Raw genomic sequence first — 21437 nt, 5'->3', positions numbered from 1 at the left:
AAGTCCTGACACTTATTTTAGTCGAGAAATCACTGATCTTTCACAGTATCTCAGTCTCTGTCTCACCCTGCCTTTGCCTTCTCATCTCTTTTTCACTGTATCGTCTCTCTCTACCACTGTCCCCTTTCCAAATTCCCACGGTTTTAATGCACGAGGGATGTAAAATCTTCTTCCCCAGTTTAATACTTGACTGCGTCCCAATCTGGTAGTTCAAACCGCAGATCCCTTAAGGTCCAGCTGCAGTGTCTTGGCGTCAGTGTCGTTCACATCCTGATCTATCACGCAGGTGCACACAACACAGCCTTGCAGCACTGTTGTGCTAACAGGAAACTAAATAGCTGACAAATTTGACTGACACGACAGTACCATCCAGAACACTTAAAGGAGCGAGAAAGAGAGCACTTTAAATCTTTCACAATCTCTCAGCAACTGCACCAGAGGAAAAATAACTTAAGACCACACTGTACTTGGCATTCAGATTACAAACAGCTGTCAAGAATCAATTTTCTGTTTGTCTGCTGCCTCTAATGCTTCATTACGTTTATAGTTGTATATGGGATATTTACAATTGATATGAAGGGTTTGCTTGTATAAGAAAGCAAAATGGCTACTGCTGTTCCCTTTGAGTTGTTTGCCTGGCTGTCAACAAGGTGTCCTGTACCCTCATTTATGAAGACATGCATAGAATGTACCTAAAGTCGACAGTTTCCAAAATTTCATATGAATGGTTTAAAAACGCCCATACATAGAAAGGTTTCCTAAATGCGTCCCACTTTCTAAATTGCAGTTTATCCAAAATTAAAAAAGGTGAATATACATAAAATGAATACATTTCAGTTATGTAATTATTATTACAAAGCAGTTGCTCATTTTCACATATAATAATATTTAGGCTAAGCAATTTTTGGTTGTCTATTTATCTTTACATTTTAATAAACAATGTCAGATTATTTTAATCACTGGCAAAAAAAAAAAAAATAATTCACTGCAGGTACTGCCTTTATAAATCCGGATTTGCTCCTCACTTTTGCGGTAGGATGAAATCCATGAAACTTAGGATCATATCTGATCACACGTTCATTTCATAAAGGAGGTCCCTGCTTATCTCAGTGAAATCAGAGTTGTGGATTTCTGCATAGTTTGCTCGTGTTCAAGTTTGTTTGTGTTCTTTTCCACTTTTCCAATTAGGAATAGAGAATTCTGATTTTCCATGTTGAAGAGAAAGCAGCATATCTCCACTTCTATTGCTGTGTATAAATAAATCTTTCCACAGTGCATTCTAGGAAAACTATAACCAAAACACAGGAATGTGGAATGATAAATGCACATTTATAGCGAGAGTCTAAAAACCTCCCAGACATGGAAATGTGCTATAAATTTTACAATAATACATGTGACTTTAGTGAAGAAAGAGATCTTCCCTTTTATAATAGCCTAAAATAAAATACCCAAAAAAAGATATGACGAAAACATGTCTTGGCACACTCCACGAACAATCCTGTCCTCATCTATGATGAGTTGAAAAACGGGTTCGTCAATCACTATAAAAATGTAAGTCTGCCCTGCACTCTTTTTACAGATGGCACATTTATAATAAACTTTTTAGTTGATCTGCATCATTTGCTTCCAGCAAAACAGTAATTGTGATGTTATTTTTTGTTAATCACAAAAGAGAGCACTGGCATCTTATTAGTGAAAGAATGGAAATATGAAACACTTTAAAATGGAAGACACTCTCTCCCATACTCCATGAAGTACTAACTTAGCTACAACATCCTTTACTTGCTTTGATGAGAAGCGAACATTCTCTTAAATGTGTAAACACATTTACTGTTGTTCGCCAAATTTTCACGGGCAAAATCCAGTCATTTCGATAGGAATCCGCACGATTGGGAATTTCCTGTGAGGGCGAAGGAGAGATGGTGTGAGAGAAACCTTTAACTTCAAGAAAGAAAGAAAAAAATAACGGCATAAAAGTAAAAGGACGGCAGAGACATTGACTGCTCTTGGCTTTAGTGCCAGGTTTACCCGTCTTTTTTTTCGAGCCACTCATTTCCACAGCTTGAAGTTACTCAGGGGTGTCTTGTTAAAAAAGACACTGCTGAGAACCTTACCTTCTCTCTCTCTGACTCACTTGCTGATCATTACAGTGGAAAAGTTCCACCAAATAGGTATTTGTCACGGAATGTTTTTTAAATTAAAACTACTAAATGCAAGGAAATTCACATTAAAGTCACCATCAATTTTTTATTTAATTTTTTTATCAATAATATAGTATTGAATATAAATGATTTTCATGTGCCCTCATAATCTTTAATCAAAATAACTTCCTCCCACATCATACCGCCCTACAACTATTCTTGTTCGAGAAGCAGTTTCATTCTGATATAAGTCACAATCATCGCAACTTCCGTTTCATGCCAACTTTAAACACCGTCGAGTGAAATGCCTCGCTAGAGAGCAAAATAGAAAAAGAAGGTCTTAGTAAATCTACATTTCCAGTGAAATTTTGTGAATGAATCGTTTAAGTAAACGAATCATTGTCATCTTTGCGCAGGGTCATCTTTGAAACACGACTGCTTTTCTGCCTTTAAAGAATGGCAATAGCACAATAGTCATTCTTGAACTAATTGAATAAATTGTGACATCTCAGTCAGTCGCAAAGGAGGATCTGCCGAATGACTGAATGTTTGTTCAATTCGGCATGCAAATCATTTTCCGTCATAACAAGGAGGGAAAGGGTGTGGAAGAATGACGAATGTGAAATTAAACTTTTTTTCTATAGCTGGATTAAAGAAAAATAGCATTTATTTATTTGAAAATAAATGATAATTCTGCTTTAATTTGTGTAAACAGTCTATTTTGAGTTTCTTAGCAGATTTGTCGACATGCCCATTTTAATAAACAATAATGTGACTTGTTTCGGTCATCTGTTTGACTGTTGTTTGACTGAAGGATTCAATGAAAACACAGTCACACCTGCTGACATAATGCAACCTGCAGAAATGAACAGAATCAGTGAATGAATCTTTTTGTTGAACTGATTCAGATCACTGGGATGAATGCAAAACACTGACTTGCTACAAAACAATACAAAATGGTATTTTTAAAGTTTTTTTTTTTTTTTTTTTTTACCATTTAGCAGTGTGATTAAGAATGAAAATTTAAAATGGTTTTAGATACCTGTTCTTTGGTTTTTTTTATGTCTGCTGTGTCCACGGAATGTTTTCAGAATGCATTGGAACTGACTGTCTTGTGTCTATGGCAAATGTGGCTTCCTAGACAAAAGCTTGTAGAGTAAAACGCACAACCCATTCTGATGTATCGTTAGGAGGGAATTAATGTGCAGTCTCCTTGCAATTTGCATAAAAGACAAGCTAAAGTGAACATTACAGCAACAGTGTGAAAGAGCAATCATGTCTTTGGTCAAATGTTGTTTTTTTCATGTTTGACATTTTGGTTAAAAAAATTGTCTGATACCATTTTCTTTGAAGAACGTCCATTCCCACATCACATTTGAAATGCATTTGGGGATTAAGGTATCATAATGATAGAACTGAGTCAGTACATTTTAGCAAAATTTCTTGTTCCTTGGGAATGCCTGGAGCCAACAATAAAAGCAAAATAGATAGACAATGCCCTCTCTTCTGTCTCCTCTCAAAAAGCATCAAATGGTTAAATGACTCAAGATCATATATGACATATGAATGCAGTCCAATCCGCATGCCTCTTTGCTCCCGGACTGGGACGAAAGCAGATCAATAACCCTGAGGCAGAACATGTTCCCTTCTAACTGCTGGTCACCAGAGCCCTAAAACATTGTAGAAAGCAATAGCTTTCTGAACACAGAATGAATTTGAATGTGTGCGTAAACACTGAGTATTTGCATGTATGAGTAAAGACACAAAGTGTGTGAGTCAGAGATGTTGTGGCTGTCGTCATCGCTCTCTCAGATGGATGACTAATAAGAACAATCATTTTTATGCCCTGTCAGAGGGCCACTGCACCACATGGTTGTCCATTGTAGGCAATGCCACCTTTCGTCAACAAGTTTTTCCCATAAACGCTGGCAAATAGCCAGATATTCATATTGTGAGCAGTAATTCTTAATTCACCAGTCACCACCCAACAAGCCAGGCCAACAAGGAGATGATGCTTGCAACAGTGAATGACTAAAATGTAATCAGACTAAATTGATACTGTACGTTGAATAATCTTTGTGCACTTTTCTTGAACTGTACATGTGAGAGCTGAAACTAGTGGTTGTGCCAACGCACTACATTTGCATCTAAAAAAAACAAGTTCAAACTCTGGAGCTTTTAAATAATCCAAACCGATACTGAAAGGGCTCGGGTGGGCAACAAACAACCAAAAATCAAATCCTTTTTATGTTGTTTAACACATTTTTCTCAATCAGACCCAAAGAAAAGCTACATTTAATCCAAAGACAAAGACACATTAATGGCATATTTTGGTGTCCAGTGAACTGAAAATAAAACAGCTCATAATATTAAGTTTGACAATAAATATGTCATTATAAAATCCTATAAAACGTCTATCCTATTCATGAAAAGTGTCACCAAAAACATTAAAAATGCATTAGACTCTACATTAATTGCCTGCTTGGTGTCCTTAAGGATTCCACACACGCTTAATTTTATCTTTAGTGCTTAACACACATTCTAATGACAAAACATGGTTTGCAGGCTTCCTCCCACTCCTCTGTTTCCTGTGTGATCAGAAATGACATGCGGTTTCATTATTCAGAAAGCTAATAAAAGAACAATTGAGAAGACCAAGTCATGCCATGAAAGCAGTGGAGAAACAGTTGAACACAGGTTTAAGCTTGTTCGTTCTGTAGCTGAAATGGATATTTTTACTGACGTTCGTGCACAAGTTATTGCATCATGTTTCAAACGGTGATGAGATACTGGCCAAGAAAGCCATTGGAAAATAAACCAATTTAGAACAGGGAAAATAAAAATAAACAAATGGTCTGAAATCACACAGCAAAGACTTAAAATGTAGCTACATTTGTAAACATTTAGGAAACCGTACAGCATGAGTCACGCAAGTATGAGTATGACCCATGAAGAAAACGGCACAAACGGATGAAAAGATTGCTAATTAACATCTAGTGAATTCTTAATGTGAACTAATGAAGACATCAGCTGGCTAAAATAAGCTGGAAAGAGGAACATCACAATGATTCAAGAGTGGGTAAGGATTCTTCTCGCTCTAGTCGGTAAAAATAGAGTGACGCTGCCTGAAGGGGAAAATCAACATTCAGCAATAGGGCCAGCTAAAAGCTACAACTGAACTACCGGAACTCTTGCAGATGCAGTGATCAGAACAATACTCATCCATCAAGGTTCCCGTCTGCTTCATTACCACATCATCTTTCTCTCTACTTTGAGGAATTAACATTCCAGCAAGTGTTTAGACATTTGAGACAGAAACCATATAGATTCTATTACCACAGAACATAACAGTGACTGCAAACTTGTTCTGCATTCTTGGTTCTGGAAGCATTTGACTCATTTAATTCTAAAAAAACTAAATGATCTGAAAACAGTTATGGAAGTGTCCTCCTGAAAAAAAGTCCACACTCTCGTTTTTTAAAGCATCAAATAACTAACCTAACTAAAATACATCAGCGTACCATGTATTTCTTTGGAAAAAAAATATTTGAAGTGTAATGCAACGCTGGTAAAAGGACGTTACCTTCTCCCCTCTCGTTCACTGATCCAATTGGTCAAAAAATAAATCTGTTAAATGTGATTCTGTTGCATAGAACTGAATAAAGGATAATATATTGATATGTATTATTATTATGTTGGTTTCACTTATTTTTGATGGTCCCTTTAACACATTCTGTTGACTATAAGTACACTCATTAGAGTGTTATTAGACTGGATGGGTTAGGGTTAGAATCAGTTGACATGTAGTTGTAAAGTTACTTATAGTCAGTAGAATGTCTGTTGGAGGACCATCACAATAAAGAGTCAGCAGATATTAAGCAGACAGTCTACTAATACTCGAATGAGAGTATTAAATTATCATCAATTATCATAATCATTAAATTTATTGAATTTCATTAAAAAAAAAATCTAATATTAACACAATTATACAATAAAAGCTAATTGAAAATAATACTTTTTTTTTTTTAAGCCTTTTCGGTTTTGGTTTTGGGCCAAGTACATCCAGAATTTTCGGTTTCGGCCCAGAATTTTCATTTCGGTGCATCCCTACTACTCCTATGCAGTATCAACACTCACAGCACTGATTTAAAAAAATCATGTTCATATGTACCAGGTGACAAGAAAAAAAAAAAGATATAAGGAATATTTTCAAAAACTTTAAATCTCTTGAAGCCTGTTTTCTCAATGTTCCAGGAAAGTCAGAAATCAAAAGACAGTCAACATAATAGCATCATTTTTTTACAGATCGGGCTTCTACATTATCAAGCTTCTTCAAAAGAGGATGAGGTGCTTTTGCAGCTGAAAGTAGGTTTGCGCTCGTCTCAATGAAAGCAGCAAAAAGGTTATTTTACTTAATTATGTAATTTAAAGAATCAGTAGTCTGCCAACACTTAACACCCAAGAGGGAGTGGGAAAAGAGCGAGAGAGAGAGAGAGAGAGAGAGAGAGAGAGAGAGAGAGAGAGAGAGAGAGAGAGAGAGAGAGAGAGAGAGAGAGAGAGAGAGAGAGAGAGTGTGTGAGTCAAGGAGACAAGCAGTAATTTTGTTTTGACAAGCTGATTTATGGTCAGATATGACTTCTTTTTCAACCTCTCCTCATATCTGAAAGAAACTCTGGCCCTATACAAACTAAGGTCATATTCTGGTCTGGAGCATCTCTGCCTGAGGGGTCACACAAACGTACATTTCTAAATTGGCAACATTCAGCTAGGTGCAATTAAAAGTAACGGGTTGACCAAGCTAAAGATGTCTCCAACATGCCATAGAAGAAGGGTGATGTTGTTGTTTTTTTCTTAGATCACAAAAGATGTGCTTACAAGTCAAGGTAATCCATGATGGAAACAAACCACTATACCACTGAATTTCAAAAGTCGTCATAAGTCGGGTCAGAGGTCACCCTTCCGCCGGAAATGGATTCTCTCATGAACGTGTGTACGGCCGTTTGCCGGAAGCCAGTGAGTTTAGTTTATAAAAATTCCAAATATGGATGTGTTTCTAACAAAACCCAATGCTTCGCTTCAGAAGGCATTTATTAACCCACTGGTGTTGTATGGATCACTTTTATAATGGATGGATGCACTTTTTAGAGCTTCAAAATCTCAGCACTATTGTTACAAAGCTGGGAAGAGCCAGGATATTTTTTCATAACTTCAATTGTGTTTGGCTGAAAGAAGAAAGTCATATGCACCCAGGATGGCTTGAAGGTGAATTAAATGAAAGTAAAAGTAAAGGGTGAAATATTATGTGATCATTTTCATTTTTGGGTGAAGTATTCCTTTAAACTTTGAAACCCATTTTCAAAGGTTTGTGTTTTCAGGCCCCCAAAACAGCATTGTCAAATGAACGGCCAAAAAGCAAAAACCGGTGTCGTGTAAATGGCCCCTTAAGTCAACCAATCTTTTATTGGTCGGAGAAAAAAAAAAAAGCCGAAATCCCACAGTTCGTAAAGGACAAATCATTAACACAGCTGGTCTATAGGGTAATTACAGTCGGGTAGGAAATCCAAATTATCATGATTATCATTTGAAACACGTTAGCTATTTTTACACTCCCCATCACTCTAACATTAACCTAGATAAATGTTCACTATTATTAGGTGCATATATCCAATTGCTCATTCGTCCGTGAGTGAAAACATCAACACACAAGAGCTGCTTTATAGTAAAAAACGAAGTTGTTCTTCTGATGAAACGAGACAGACATTGTTTCTCATGTTTAATATAAAGCTGCTTGATTTTAAGCAATCTATTGTATAAAGTGCTATATAAATAAACGTGACTTTACTAGAGTGCCGAAATGCAGAGCTTGTGCAAACATATCCACTTTCCTATGATCAGATGCTTTTCTTGTGCTTTATAAAATATAAAAAAATGCTTGTTGTTTTCTCAATTTTGTTGTATGCTTATTTTATTATTAAGAAAAACGCACATCACATATTTACATAGTCACCTGCATCACTCTTGGATGAACTTCGTTCTACCCCTAAATGAAGAAAGAACTTTGCCGTGAGTATATAGGGGCCTTAATATTCTTTCTCAGCCCTGAAACACAAACCATTTTCTAACGGTGTCCGTATATACTGTTTTTAAGTAATTCAGTTAATATCATAAACAGGGTTTACAAGGTTAAACAACTTTGCAGCACAACTACTACATGTGCTGTTAAATCCTCCAAAAATGGGACCCAATTAAGTGCCTTGCCATAACCTTTTCTTTTGTAAGTCAAAATTATTTTTGTGGTAATCAACATGTCACAAATGTTGTTGACTGAGCTCAACTTGTACTAAACTCAGAAAATTCCTTTTAAGCCCCATACATTAGATAGTGTTAATCAGAATTAATCACATGGGCAACTGGGCACACCACGCAGGGTTGTATATATATATATTTTCAAATAGTGGAAGATGTAGCGCAATGGCCAAAGATCAGAACTATCTGTTTCATAACATGCTTTGCACTGTCAGTCATGTTGGAACAAAGAAGTATGCATTGAGAAACTGTCATGATGCTTCTCATGCACATCACGTAAAGTCAAAACACACGGACATTGTGTAATCTGCCACTGTCAATTTTACATTAGCATGACCTGAGATTTTGAATCTGACATTCAAAATCAGATCAAAGTTAATCAACAACAATCCTTTCCCTGACGTTTCCTTGACGCCATCTTTCTGTTCCAAATATTTTTAGCAGCACAAACAGTGCCCAAAGTTAGGTAACTTTCTCAAGGTCTTTTCTGAGATCACTGCTCGGCAGGGGTTCATTCTGGAGATCCAGATTTTTAACAATGCCCTGTCAGAAACAAGGAGTCGCAACTCAAGTAATTTGTCCTCTTCATGGTAACTTTTAACAGAGCCTATTTTTGGAGGGCTTCATACTTTTTCCTGGCACAGACGACAAGCTGTGCACTGATGAAATATTGAGATGCTAAATTTTCCCAGACTGTTAATAAAATATGCATCATCCACGCTGAGCTGCAAATTGCTCTGTTCCTGCGCTGCATGGGAGAGAGAGCATAAGACTGTAAAGACAGATTCTTAATGAAGCTATTATTTACAGTTACAACAATTCTGTATAAACTGCAACTGAGAATCTAATGTTTTAGTAAGCAGTGTTAAATGTAATGCATTACAATATTGCATTACTCCCTCAAAAAAAAAGTTGATTACTTTTTACGTAAAGAAAGTAATGCTTTTGCCTTACTTTTTCAAAAAAGTGTTTTTTAAAAACAAAACAAAAATTGGCAAATGTAAAGGCCTTTTCACACCAAAAGTCAAATGAATAAGCCTCAGGCAGAAGGAAATGCAAATTCAGGTCTGTATTAGAACGCAGTTCAAACAAACCTTTCAGCTGTCCTGCCATTCTGGATTGTTGAAGAAGAAAGTTAAACACTCTTACTTAACTTAATAACTTGCAATAAAAAAAATACAAATTAAACAAAATGTGAAGTATAACTAATCATTTTTGCTTATTCGTATGGTTGAATTGGATCATCAAAAGGTCAGCAGAAAAGACAATGGTTAATAAAGTGAGATTAAATACAGTATATTTGTTTTAAACATATTTAATAATTGCATGTTTGCATAATATTCTGATTTTGCATTTCACTGTTTTTATTCATTCTGAGGAATACTCGATCTGTTTTGTGCAAGTGAGATGAGTAAATGCATGCTCACATTTAGTCTAGAACTACAATATCCATCATGTTTACACACAACACCTCTGTACCTTACTCCCAATTTTTCTCAACATGGGACAGGAGAGCTGTCAGTCAACAAATGGTAAAACAAAGTAACTTGCATTACTTGTATGAAAAAGTAACTTGGATATTTTGCTTTAAAATTTAAAAGTAATGCGTTACTTTACTAGTTACTTGAAAAAAGGGTAATCTGATTACGTACCTCACAACACTGCTAGTAAGACAAATAAGAGTGTTCATGTTAAAGAAAATGTTTTATCTTTTTAAAAAGCAGCTTAAAATAGGGATGTGTGAGACTAGTCATCTAAATACTGGTGCTGCTAGTCAACAAAGGAAATACTAGTTGTTTACTTTAAATCTGGTTATGGTTATGAGGGAAAATAGCCTTGATTTAATCATTTTATACCAGTTTAAAGGGGAACCATTAAAAAAATTAAACTTACTTTACAACAACAGATCAATATTCTAATGAATAGAATACCCTTAAATCATGTATAGTTGCCACTTGCCAGCACACGTAAAGCATTTCTTGCGATGTTGCTACCTGTCATGTGTACGGGTAATTTTCATAAGAAACGCATTCAAACCCAGACGCGCACGAGCAAACGGTGGTAACAAACAATAACTTGTCATGCACTGATTTATGTCAGGTAACTTTTCTAGTGAATTCTTCTTATAATAAGCTATTGAGTTTGTACTTGTTGGCCCTGCACTACCTATGGATTCGTGTGTGTGTGTGTGTGTGTGTGTGTGTGTGTGTGTGTGTGTGTGTGTGTGTGTGTGTGTGTGTGTGTGTGTGTGTGTGTGTGTGTGTGTGTGTGTGTGTGTGTGTGTAAAATTCACTCCTGCATGGTCTAGTAAGAAAAAACAATCCAAGGCACTCGAGTAATTAGTTTTTAGAAAAATATAAAAAGCCTTTATTCTTTCATGGCTTAGATTTTACAAACAGGTGACAAGCAACGGCACAACTACGCGTTGCGGCCAATAAGCCTTCATCAGGGTGTAACAGTAATAGGTAATATAATATATGATAGTAATATAAAACATGTGAGTCTATACATTTAATTAATTATTTAAAAAATATTTTTAAAAATATTTTTCAATGTAAAGCATAAAACAAAATCTAAATAAATTTTAATTCACAAATTAAAAACATGATAGTCATTTAAAAGAATGTATTTAGATTAAAGCTACAATATGTAATTTTTTTCACCGCTAGGGGTCGCTAACCTCTTACAATAAAAAAGGTGTAAGTTGATGACGCATAAGTGGAATTATGGAACTTGCCGTCATGCTGATGGATCTAATAATGTTTATGGATGAGTGAATACATTGATGTTTTTAACATGACTGTGGTATGAAGCAAGTCACGCTTGCTAATGAGAGACAGATATCAGCGCCACACGCGAGTCCCGCAGATATAAAGGAATAAGGAGATTTCATTCTACTGAACTACCCGCAAGTGCTGATTAATACTCACACAGGTCAGTTTATTAGACGAATTAAACTTATGAGGTAACGCAGCACTGTTTCACTTGGTCTACACACTATCACACTAAACTGCATTTGAGTGTGTTGAAAGTTATAATGTTATTCTATGTGTTAGTTTGTCTGTATGAGACTAGCGGTAAGCTAGATCAACATTAGAATAACATACTGATCATATTCTAACATTTCATCTGAGCTGTATAACATTGATTAGTTTTATATACATTTGCTCACCTCTACATTTGCGTGTCTCTGTCAAGTCGAAGTTTGTCACGGACGTGGAGCTCTCGGCATCTCGAAAACGCAACGCTGATATTGATCCTCATTTTAGTTCTCCTTATGTCGCAGTCTGCTTGCCATGGTCCATAATGTTTGAACGAAACAACAACAGCGTGAGTGTGCCGCTAGACGTAACGCAGTTGTCCACATCTGTCGCCATGGTTACTATGGCAGTACGAGTGGAAACCAGGGATAACGCGGATATTACGTCATCGACAGGCGACAAGTGGGACAGGGCAACAGGGACGAGCCATTATTTAAAATTGGAATTTCTCTGAAATTAAAAATCTTTGGGAAGTTTTGGGATATTGTAAGTACACAATTGCAGGAAATATATCACACCGTGAAAGTGATTTTTGGATATTTTATTACAAAAATCGTACATATTGTAGCTTTAATGTATGTAAAAACTATATTTTTAACTAAGTATTTTTGAATGAATTAATAGCTTATGACAAAAAAAAAAAAAGAGTGTCATGTCATTAACCAACAAAAATGTCATGTATATATACATAAATGCTAAATGCCTTGAAACTGCACTGTGTAAATTAAAATATTCTTAGGGTTGAGAGTTGGGCCATCACAAATGCTGAGTCGTGTGGACTGCTTCATCATTACCTACATTGAGATCGATAGGAAAGGCTTTAAAATGCTGTTTCATGATCAGCAATTAAACTCCCAATGGGGCATGATTCCAGAGTTCAAACCTGGAGAGAGGATGTTATTTTTGGCAGAGCTGACCCCAACAGAGACAAGAAACCGCAACAAGCCAATCAGGAGAGAGTGAAAGCATAATTATTTTCACACACTCCCTCGACCAAAGGGGGATACTGACAGTGATGGCACAGAACTTCTATTTACATAACCCAGTTCAGTTTAAAGCCTAATTTATATCATATTTGTTAAATATATTTTGTTAAAATGCACAGATCAATAATGATACATCAGGCATGTTTATTTGTACATCTCTCAATCGTCGTTGCATTGCATTAGCCACATTATATGTTTTTCACCCCACAATTAAAACTAGGGCTGGGACAATAAATTGATGCATCGTGATTCGTGGATCGATTTTTTATATTGAAATTAAGTATGTGATTACAATCAAGTCTTGCCTTTCAGTGGCAACTTATATGGCATCTCTGCAAATTTTTTGGTGGCATTATTGCAAAAACAGATCATTCAAAAGACCTCAAACAACTACAAATTCTAACCTTCGAAAAAAATACTGATTTTAATGTATTTTATAATGTTTCAATAGCCCCACTACGCTTTCAGCGCTGCTCTCATTGTGTTCTGTCTTGTCTTCTGGATTGTATTTCCACAGCATGAAAGTAAGATCTTACGGATTTATGAACGAACCGCTCATTTTAAAATCTTCCCAGTCTACTGACATTTATGACATCCGCTTCAAACATTACAATGCTCATGATAACTCTCATTAACTCAATAGGTAGCTAAATCCACTTCACCAACTAATTACTCTTCGCAAAGGGTTCAAAAAAACTGTTCCAAATATATTCTTCTGACTTATTACATGTCAGGTTTTACAGGGTTAATGTGCCATTGTAAAAGATTCTGATAAGAGCCACAGCTAATTCATATTTAAATTAAAACTTGCTTGGAGTGATAATGTGTTTTATTAAAATCCAAAACTGACAAGAGATGGATTATACAGCATAGTATTACTCCAATACATGACTAGCACATTAAACTTATATGACATTTTTACATTTACAAACAATTTTAAATTGAGCTTCAATCTGATCTGTGAAGGGGAAGTCTATGAATGGGCTGAACGGCATCCAACCCTGATGCCGAGTGAGAGAAGGTAAAATCGCACATCCCGTAATAAGCTGTAGTTGACCAATTTAGCACAGTCATCCTATGATATTGGTGTAATGCATGTATGACCAACCGGATTTCCACTATCGACTGCAGCCCACGAATGAAGATACCAAGGGAAATGGTGCCAGCTCATTATTCTTGCCCTGTTCGTAGCAAATGAGAGAACTACAGGATTTAGAGTCCAATTCCTTTATCTCTGGCATGCACACAGTCTAGAATACAGCAGAGAGAGCCAAGGATGCTCCCTTCCACAGAATTTTCACAGGAGGGCAGAGGCTGAGTAACAGATGCTAAAGAGACAGGCAGACATAGGATATTGACCGATATTGCAATTCGATATTCAAACTTTTCTACTTCAACTGTCAGGTCTACCAATCAATTCCATCTGGTGGGTCCCAGAAAAACAACACCACCAAGCAACAACATTTACACAATTTTATGTTCAACAGGAAGCTAGGTCATTTACTTAAGTCATTTAATATTTGATTGTGTTGTTTGCATAAGTTTGACTTTAGGATGACTGCCATTCAATGGATAATTATTAAAGCCCACCATTTTGTTCAGACCTGTATTGCTTTCTTACTTTTGTTGAACACAACAGAATATTTTTTTTATCCATTAAGTCAAAGTCAAAGTTGTTTGGGTGCCAATGTTCCTCAAAATGTTTCATCATCAAAATGTAATCGCAAAATAAAAAAAATGCAATACAGGTTTGGAATGTGGGCGAGTATCATTGATGACATAGGCTATCCTTTTAAGCATTTTTTTTTTTTTTTTAAGCAATAAGTATTTTTAGATGAGCTTGAGACATACCATTTGATAAAAACTGGTTTGTTAAGAATATTTGCAGGGCAATAGTTTGTACTGAGCAGAAACCGTAAATAACAGTCTCAGGAATGTATGTAACGTTAACATCTTTACACCCAAACAGGTTAACCCAAAATAGTATGAAACTGAAGTCAAGAAACTGAATAAATTAGTTCTGCATAATATTGGCCACTTAATAATAATTGCTATCAGTATCTGTTCAAGTTAAATCAAGTGTTCTCTATAAAATAAAATAAAAATACATATTAAAAAGACAAAACAAAAAGATCCTAGAAGATCCTAAGAAATATACACTTTTTTAACAATTGTAGGACCCACAGGTATTGCCTCCTAGTGCACCATTCTACGATTGCAGTGTTTCTTTGCAAGATTATCTCATATTACGATGACAAAAAGAAAGTCTACACTGACAAGTAAAACATGCGCTCTGCGTTGAGACGTTGCACAGTGTCACAGAAAAACAAACAATATTGCAAACCGTCAACTGGTTGCGGTATCACCATAGCATTTGCGCTCTGATTCGCAAGGAAAGATTCGAAGACTCGATTCTTACTGACCTCGCTGCTATTGTACTGGCGTGAGCACACAAAAGCTTCATTCAGTATTTAACCAGCGGCAAATTCAGAAGACAAAATCACTGTGTGTGATGACTTTAAGAGTCTTATGTTGGGTTATAAGTGAATTAAATAACGCTTTCGCTTTTCAGCAAGACTTTTTCCTCTCGAAACCTCTATTGCAGTGAACCACGAAACACCGAATACACCTCCCGTGAAGCTGCCAAACACGCTCACGCACCAACTTTATGCGCTCGTCGTTCTTTACCTTTACAGGTTGCCTCTGGACAGATAGGGGGAAACGAAGGGATGTAGATGGAATCGGCTGTTCGGTGTGGGTGCATGCAGAAGAGGGCGATGGAAATCCCGTTCAGAGTGCTTGCCGTTGTCCTCCTAGTCCTTCATTCGCAGCGCAGGCCCTAGGAACTCCACCGCTGCGTTCTCGCGCTTTCTCTCTCTCTTCTGGCTGCTCAACCCAGCTCTCGATGACGTCACCGCTGCCAGGGCTGGACTGCCCAGGGCGAGCACAGTTCGTGATCAAAACCGAAAGGCAATATACAAGATTCATATGCATTGTCAACTTAATTGTTTGTCATGTGTTTCTGTGTACTAAAAACCAAGTGAGATCTCACCCAGACTCTCAATAAACCAACCAAAGGAACCCCCATTCAATGTCACAATATTCATGAGGTAAATCCGACTGTTGAGGGCGGGGCGGTGGTGGCACTAGTCTACTAGGTATGTAGGGAATTATTTTAGATTTATATTAATGGGGTTATAACTGATTATTAGCCTAAGTGCAATAATTCCAAACAAGTGTGCAAAAAGTGTGTACATTTTTTTTTTAAATCTCTTTTTTTCCTCCCCTTCGCTTTTAAAGGGATAGTTCACCCAAAAATGAAAATTAGCCCATGATTTACTCACCCTGAAGCCATCCTAGGTGCAACCGTGCATATGAGTTATATTAAAAAATGTCCTGGCTCTTCTAAGCTTTATAATGGGAATCAATGGGTATATTTTTTTGGAAGTCCATCAAAGCGCATCCATCCATGATAAAAGTGCTCGACACGGCTCTGGCGGGTTAATAAAGGCCTTCTAAAGTGAAGCGATGCGTTTGTGTAAGAAAAAATATTAATATTTAAAACTTATCGACTAAAATAAGTAGCTTCCGGCAGACGGCCGTACGCAAGTCGACTTATGCCAAAAGAGTAACACTTGACAATGTATGACGTAGGATGTAGGAGTAATGTAAACTTCGACGCCTCTCGCAGTTCAAACAAACAGGGCTGGGCAAGCGTGTTCATTACGTTGTGCATCAAGTTTAAGGGTTACTCTTTTGGCGTAACTCGACTTGCGTACGGCCGTCTGCCGGAAGCTACTTATTTTAGTCGATAAATTAACTCCCATTATAAAGCTTGGAAGAGCCAGGACATTTTTAATATAACTCCGATTGTATTTGTCTGAAAGAAGAATGTCACATGCACCTAGGATGGCTTCAGAGTAAGTAAATCATGGGATAATTTTCAGTTTTGTGTCTTAAACACAAACAGTAACTGAAGAACTTGGAATGATCACGCCAAGTCGTTGACTGGAGTGGAGCAGGGAGAAATGTTTATGTTAATCTTAATGTAGCCAAATATATTATTAAAATCAAAACTTTTATATTTTTGATTGCACAAGAGCTTGCATGAACAAACAATGAACAGTTATATTTTTATTAATGTTTAAAAAAAGATGATTAAACACTGTAATGAATGTATTGGTCACTGTTAGTTAATACTTACGTGGACTAATATGAGTTTATTGTAAAGTGTTACCAAAATAATAAGTGCGGAAATCAAATTTAATCAATCAATTCTAAGTGCTAGTACTGAAACTTATTTTCAAGTAATGGTGCATCTACAAAATAAAAGGTGTTTTTTTTTTTTTTTTTTTTTTTTTTAAAGAATCAAGTTGTGACAATGATAGATGTATCTTTTTTAGATGATAGAATTTTTCATGACAACTCTCGGAGTCTTTGGCATGGTTATGGATATGACAATGTTGATATGTTTGGTCTTGGCAGAATCTGCTACGTTGCTGCTGCTACAGAGCAAGAATGGGATTTGCTATTGCCAATACATACACAAACATGCTGATGAGAGCAAGTAAGACATGCTGCTGCTGTACAATATAGCATGAATTACCTGTAGCAGATCTATACAGGTTGACCTATTCAGGTTGTATATAATGTGATTGGATTGATGATTGCATGTCACCACCATTGCTGTGTTGTTGTTGTTGTTTGTTTTGTTTTTACTGTATCCTCTATGTTAATGTTCAATGTGGCTCCCTTGAGTGCAAAACAAATTCCCCTCGGGGCAATAAAGGTTTCATTCACCTTCGGAAGGTGAAGGGTTTCTAAAAAGCGCACTGCAAGAGCAAATGCTTACAAAGTATTTGAAGGTTGAGCACATAAGCTCATTGGCTACTGATACAGCAGGAACCAATCAGCTGTGCCCAAAAGAGAACAATGTAATTGCAAGCTGACTGAGTAAAGGACCTATCAGCCTGCGCCATCTACAGTTTCATGACAGAACTTTTAATTTGTTTTTGGGTAACTATTCCTATAAGCTTCAAGATTGACCTAAATATTTCTAATAATACATGCACCACTTATTATTATTGTCCTCAGACTGTATTCTCATTTATTGTAGGGTTATGTTTTTGACTGGCTCTGCAATGAACTGAAGTTTGCAACCATGTAGGTAAAGATATTAAACAGTTTTATTTCCGGAAGCACAAAGATAGGCCTTTTCACGCCAAAGTGCTTACCAGCATAAGTAATACAACAAAAGCAATTATATACAGTAATTAAATTATATACGCAGCATTTTGCACTAATTGTAGACCCTGTGAGATACCTATATATAAAGAATTACAGTAATCAATATATATATACAGATTGGCCATATATAAAGCGCTATTTAAATTAAGATGACTTGTCTTGACTGTGAAAAACAAAGCAAAAATTACTTTTAAAACAAAGCAAATGTGGCTGTGGTGATTTGATGACTTCTTTCCAGTCTTGGCGTCTCTCGTGTTCTTTGCTCAGACGTGGACAGGCTCCGTGTGGCGGCTTGAGTTCCCTGTCAGGTTGGACTTCAGCTGTCAAGTCTCCAGCTCAAGCCCAGCACCAAGGACAGCAAATATGTTATTTCCTATCCAATACAAAGAGTATATGAACAAGTAAACTCATGAATGTTCTTTAGAGCTGATTTACAACAGAACTGAATTCTGTTTGCATCACTGATTCTGTTATTTTCCTGTTTATTACCGTGAATTTAAGGAGAATATAATTACCGATTTTAATAAGGAGAGAGCTGGTTAGTCATGACCATGTGACTTGGCATCTAAAACAGCATCTAAAACATGATTAATATAAATGTAAAATGTTCCTTAACTTTACTTTAAAAGTGAAGTATGTAGTTTCAGCGACACTAGTGGCACCTAGCGGAATTACACATTTTTTCAAAAACACTTTCGTGTGTCGCAGCTCTTACTGGTTTTTGTGAAGGCATGTTTCAGGTCCAACATATTAGGAATACTTTTAGCTGTGTTGCATTGGTCTCTTTATGAAAATGTGTCTTTCTGAAAGGGTGCATGATGATGCTGTATGATACTGAAGCATACTTTGTAGCGCGTAGAATCATAATGCTCGGTTTCCTTTGACGTGTTAATGACCCGTTTAATCTAAGAAGGCATAAATGCAGCGAATTTTGGCTTTCACTGCTAACTAAAGCTGAATTTCTTTCCCCATGGCTCCGCCTGCTACAGTAGCCACGCCCCAAACTCTCACTATACGTTGAACTATATATTAAAAATCTTACATACTTCACCTTTAACTGTTCTGTACAGATCCTTTGCTTTATGTGTATGTTTAGCAATGTTATCAATATTATTCACTCACCTTTGGATACTTTGGCTTGTTTGATTTCCGTTCCATTGCGAAAAGGAGGACATGATGAGTTCACCATCTCATACAACAGCACTCCTAGAGCCCAGACATTTGCTGGGACGGCGTGGAATCTAGGTTCTGTTAAGACTTCAGGTGGGCGGTAATCCAGCAATCCTGTAAACAAGACATTTGCACTTTGTTGAGCTTTTTTTCCTTAAGCATCAAATAATCAGTAAGTCACTACATTCAGGTTTACACACTCCCAAAATGCTCACCACGGTATATTTAAATTTTCCCATTTAATTCAGTTTACATTATAGTACATTACAGTATTTTTCTTGACATTTGATGATGTTTGTTCACATACAAATTTACTTTTTCTTTTTAAATGGCAAAACACAAATGAGGCTTCATTTTCTTAAACTAATATTGTAAACACAAAACCAAAGCTGTTTCAGGATTTGTTTAAAATTGCATTATTCTTTTACCTTCATACTTTCTGCAGTCTATGTACATTACAAAAGTATTATGTCACAACATTCAAAATACTTAGACATTCTATAAAACTGATTTATTGCAGTAAAAGGTAAGGATCTATTGGTTTTAATCTCAAAGTGTGTAATGATTCAGTGCTTCTGTGTGCATTTGATAACAACGTCTGGTGACTTACAAATGAGGAGAACAATAGAAGCAATCAAACTAACAATAGGGCAACAATGTAAGTGCTGTGACTGACAAGTAGCAAGTTCTTTTTTATTAAACAAAAAAATAGATTGAACAGGAATATAGAATAGTACATGATAGTATTAATGGGTCAAGTGTTGACGAAAAGATCAAAGACTTACAAAAACACTTTCGTTTCTTGGGAATGACTAAAGACTTAGCTGCTCGGGTTGAGTTAGACAGGTCATTCCACCAGCATGGAACAGTCAAGGTAAAGTTCAATCAAGGTGATTTTGTGCTTCTTTAGGATGGCACCACAAGGTGCATTGCTGAACGCAAGCTTCTGGAGGGAACAGAAATATATTTAAAAAAATTGTGTGAAAGAGGCTACATGATTAATGGAAATAGTGTTTGCTTCTCCATAATCATGTGCTTTTATGTCATGTTGTTGGCGTTTGTGTGAACACTGATCATCCTTGACTTTGACTCGTTTTATGCACATATTCTCTCTGAGGGGTGTGTGTGTTTGTGTGTGGCTGGCAGCCCAAATTCAATCTCTGATCAGCTCAGTGAGAGAGTGATTTGAAATGCTATTGACTGAGTGCAGTGTTCCTGCAGCTGGCTCATGAGGGATGCCACAGTCATCAGAGAGATGGGCCTTTCAATATCATCTGAAGGACAGAAAACTGCTGTCTGTCTCTCTATCTCACACACGCGCGTGCACACACACACACACACACCAAAGCTGGCTGCTGACAAGCCAAATAAGAAAATTTAGATGACACAAAATCATTGAAAGCCGAATTATGATTTGTGAATATACCAAATGGAAACACTAAAATTATTAATTCATGGCAGTGTTCCAGGGTTGGCTCAGTCATATAGTCCAGGTGATATGTGAAAATTAGTTTTGATGGCCAAGGATTACAATGATACCATATACAACTTCATAAATTGTTCAGGTGAGTATTTAATGGTGAATTCGCTGACGTTGTGAGAAGGATTAGAATGAAATTGCAGTATCTGAGAATGTCATCTGAAGCTGGGGCCACACTAAAAGATTTTTTAAATCTTATAATATTTTCAAAATGTGAGAGACCACAAACATGACGATAAAAAAATCATAGATTTATCCATTTTGTTGCTCTAGTGTGGAGTGCCGCGATGTGACCAGGAAAAAGCATTCAGAGTCCCGTCTGTGAACACAGGAAATCTCCCAAATTCTCTCGCGTGACTTAAAAAAAAAAAAAAAAAACATGTCGGCCGGCTTAGTTTTTTCGGTGTATTCCGCACCGTTGGCTTTAGTCACCATAGTCGGCTTTCATCAGTGCTCATTCTTTGGCATCGGTTGGGTGTTTCCCTACAGAAAATTTGCGAAGAAAAGTGTTCAGATGAAATCGTAGAGAACATGAACTTTACATGTTACAGCATGAGCTGGAGATTAATCTTCCGTCAGCTCGCTTTCTGATTGGGTATTGTTTCGTTTCACGTGATAATCTCCAGAGCGTGCGCGCGTTTGTCCTCTGGGTTCCCCCCACACAACAGGATTTCTGATTTGATTTGAGATCGGGGCGGTTCCAACGTTCTTCCGAGCAGATTCAATCACTCTTATCACACTTCACACCACAGGAAAATCTGATAAGATAATCTGTCGAACCATCAAGATAACAGGGACTTTATCTGGCATTGTCGGAAGGGAAGAAATTGGTCCAAAATCATCCCGTAGTGTATACCCAGCATAAGTGATGAGTTTGAGAATGCCATGGAGTTCAGCGATAAGGGCGTCTCTGAAAACAGACATCATGAACAGGCCAAAAGTGTCCAGCTGAAATTCAAAAGACGTGAGTTGGTTGACATGATTGAGGAAATGGGAAACTCCTTTACAGAGGACAGCAACAACTTCTGAACTCAAGAGAATTAGCAGACCAAGCTATTGTGGATGC

General features: G+C 36.8%; 1 protein-coding gene across 1 annotated transcript in view; it reads right to left on the bottom strand.

Annotated features, from left to right (window-relative positions):
- The window catches only part of nck2b (NCK adaptor protein 2b), a 48090-nt gene extending 32624 nt beyond the window's left edge, over positions 1-15466 (bottom strand). The window contains exon 1 of the mRNA XM_084425772.1: positions 15163-15466. The gene's annotated coding sequence lies outside the window, so the exon portion shown is untranslated. The remainder of the gene's footprint in view (positions 1-15162) is intronic.
- Positions 15467-21437: the final 5971 nt, after the last annotated feature.

Source organism: Rutilus rutilus (genome assembly GCF_951802725.1).
Source record: "Rutilus rutilus genome assembly, chromosome: 12".
Taxonomy (NCBI): Eukaryota; Metazoa; Chordata; class Actinopteri; order Cypriniformes; family Leuciscidae; genus Rutilus; species Rutilus rutilus.
This window is presented reverse-complemented; position numbering and strand designations above follow the sequence as displayed.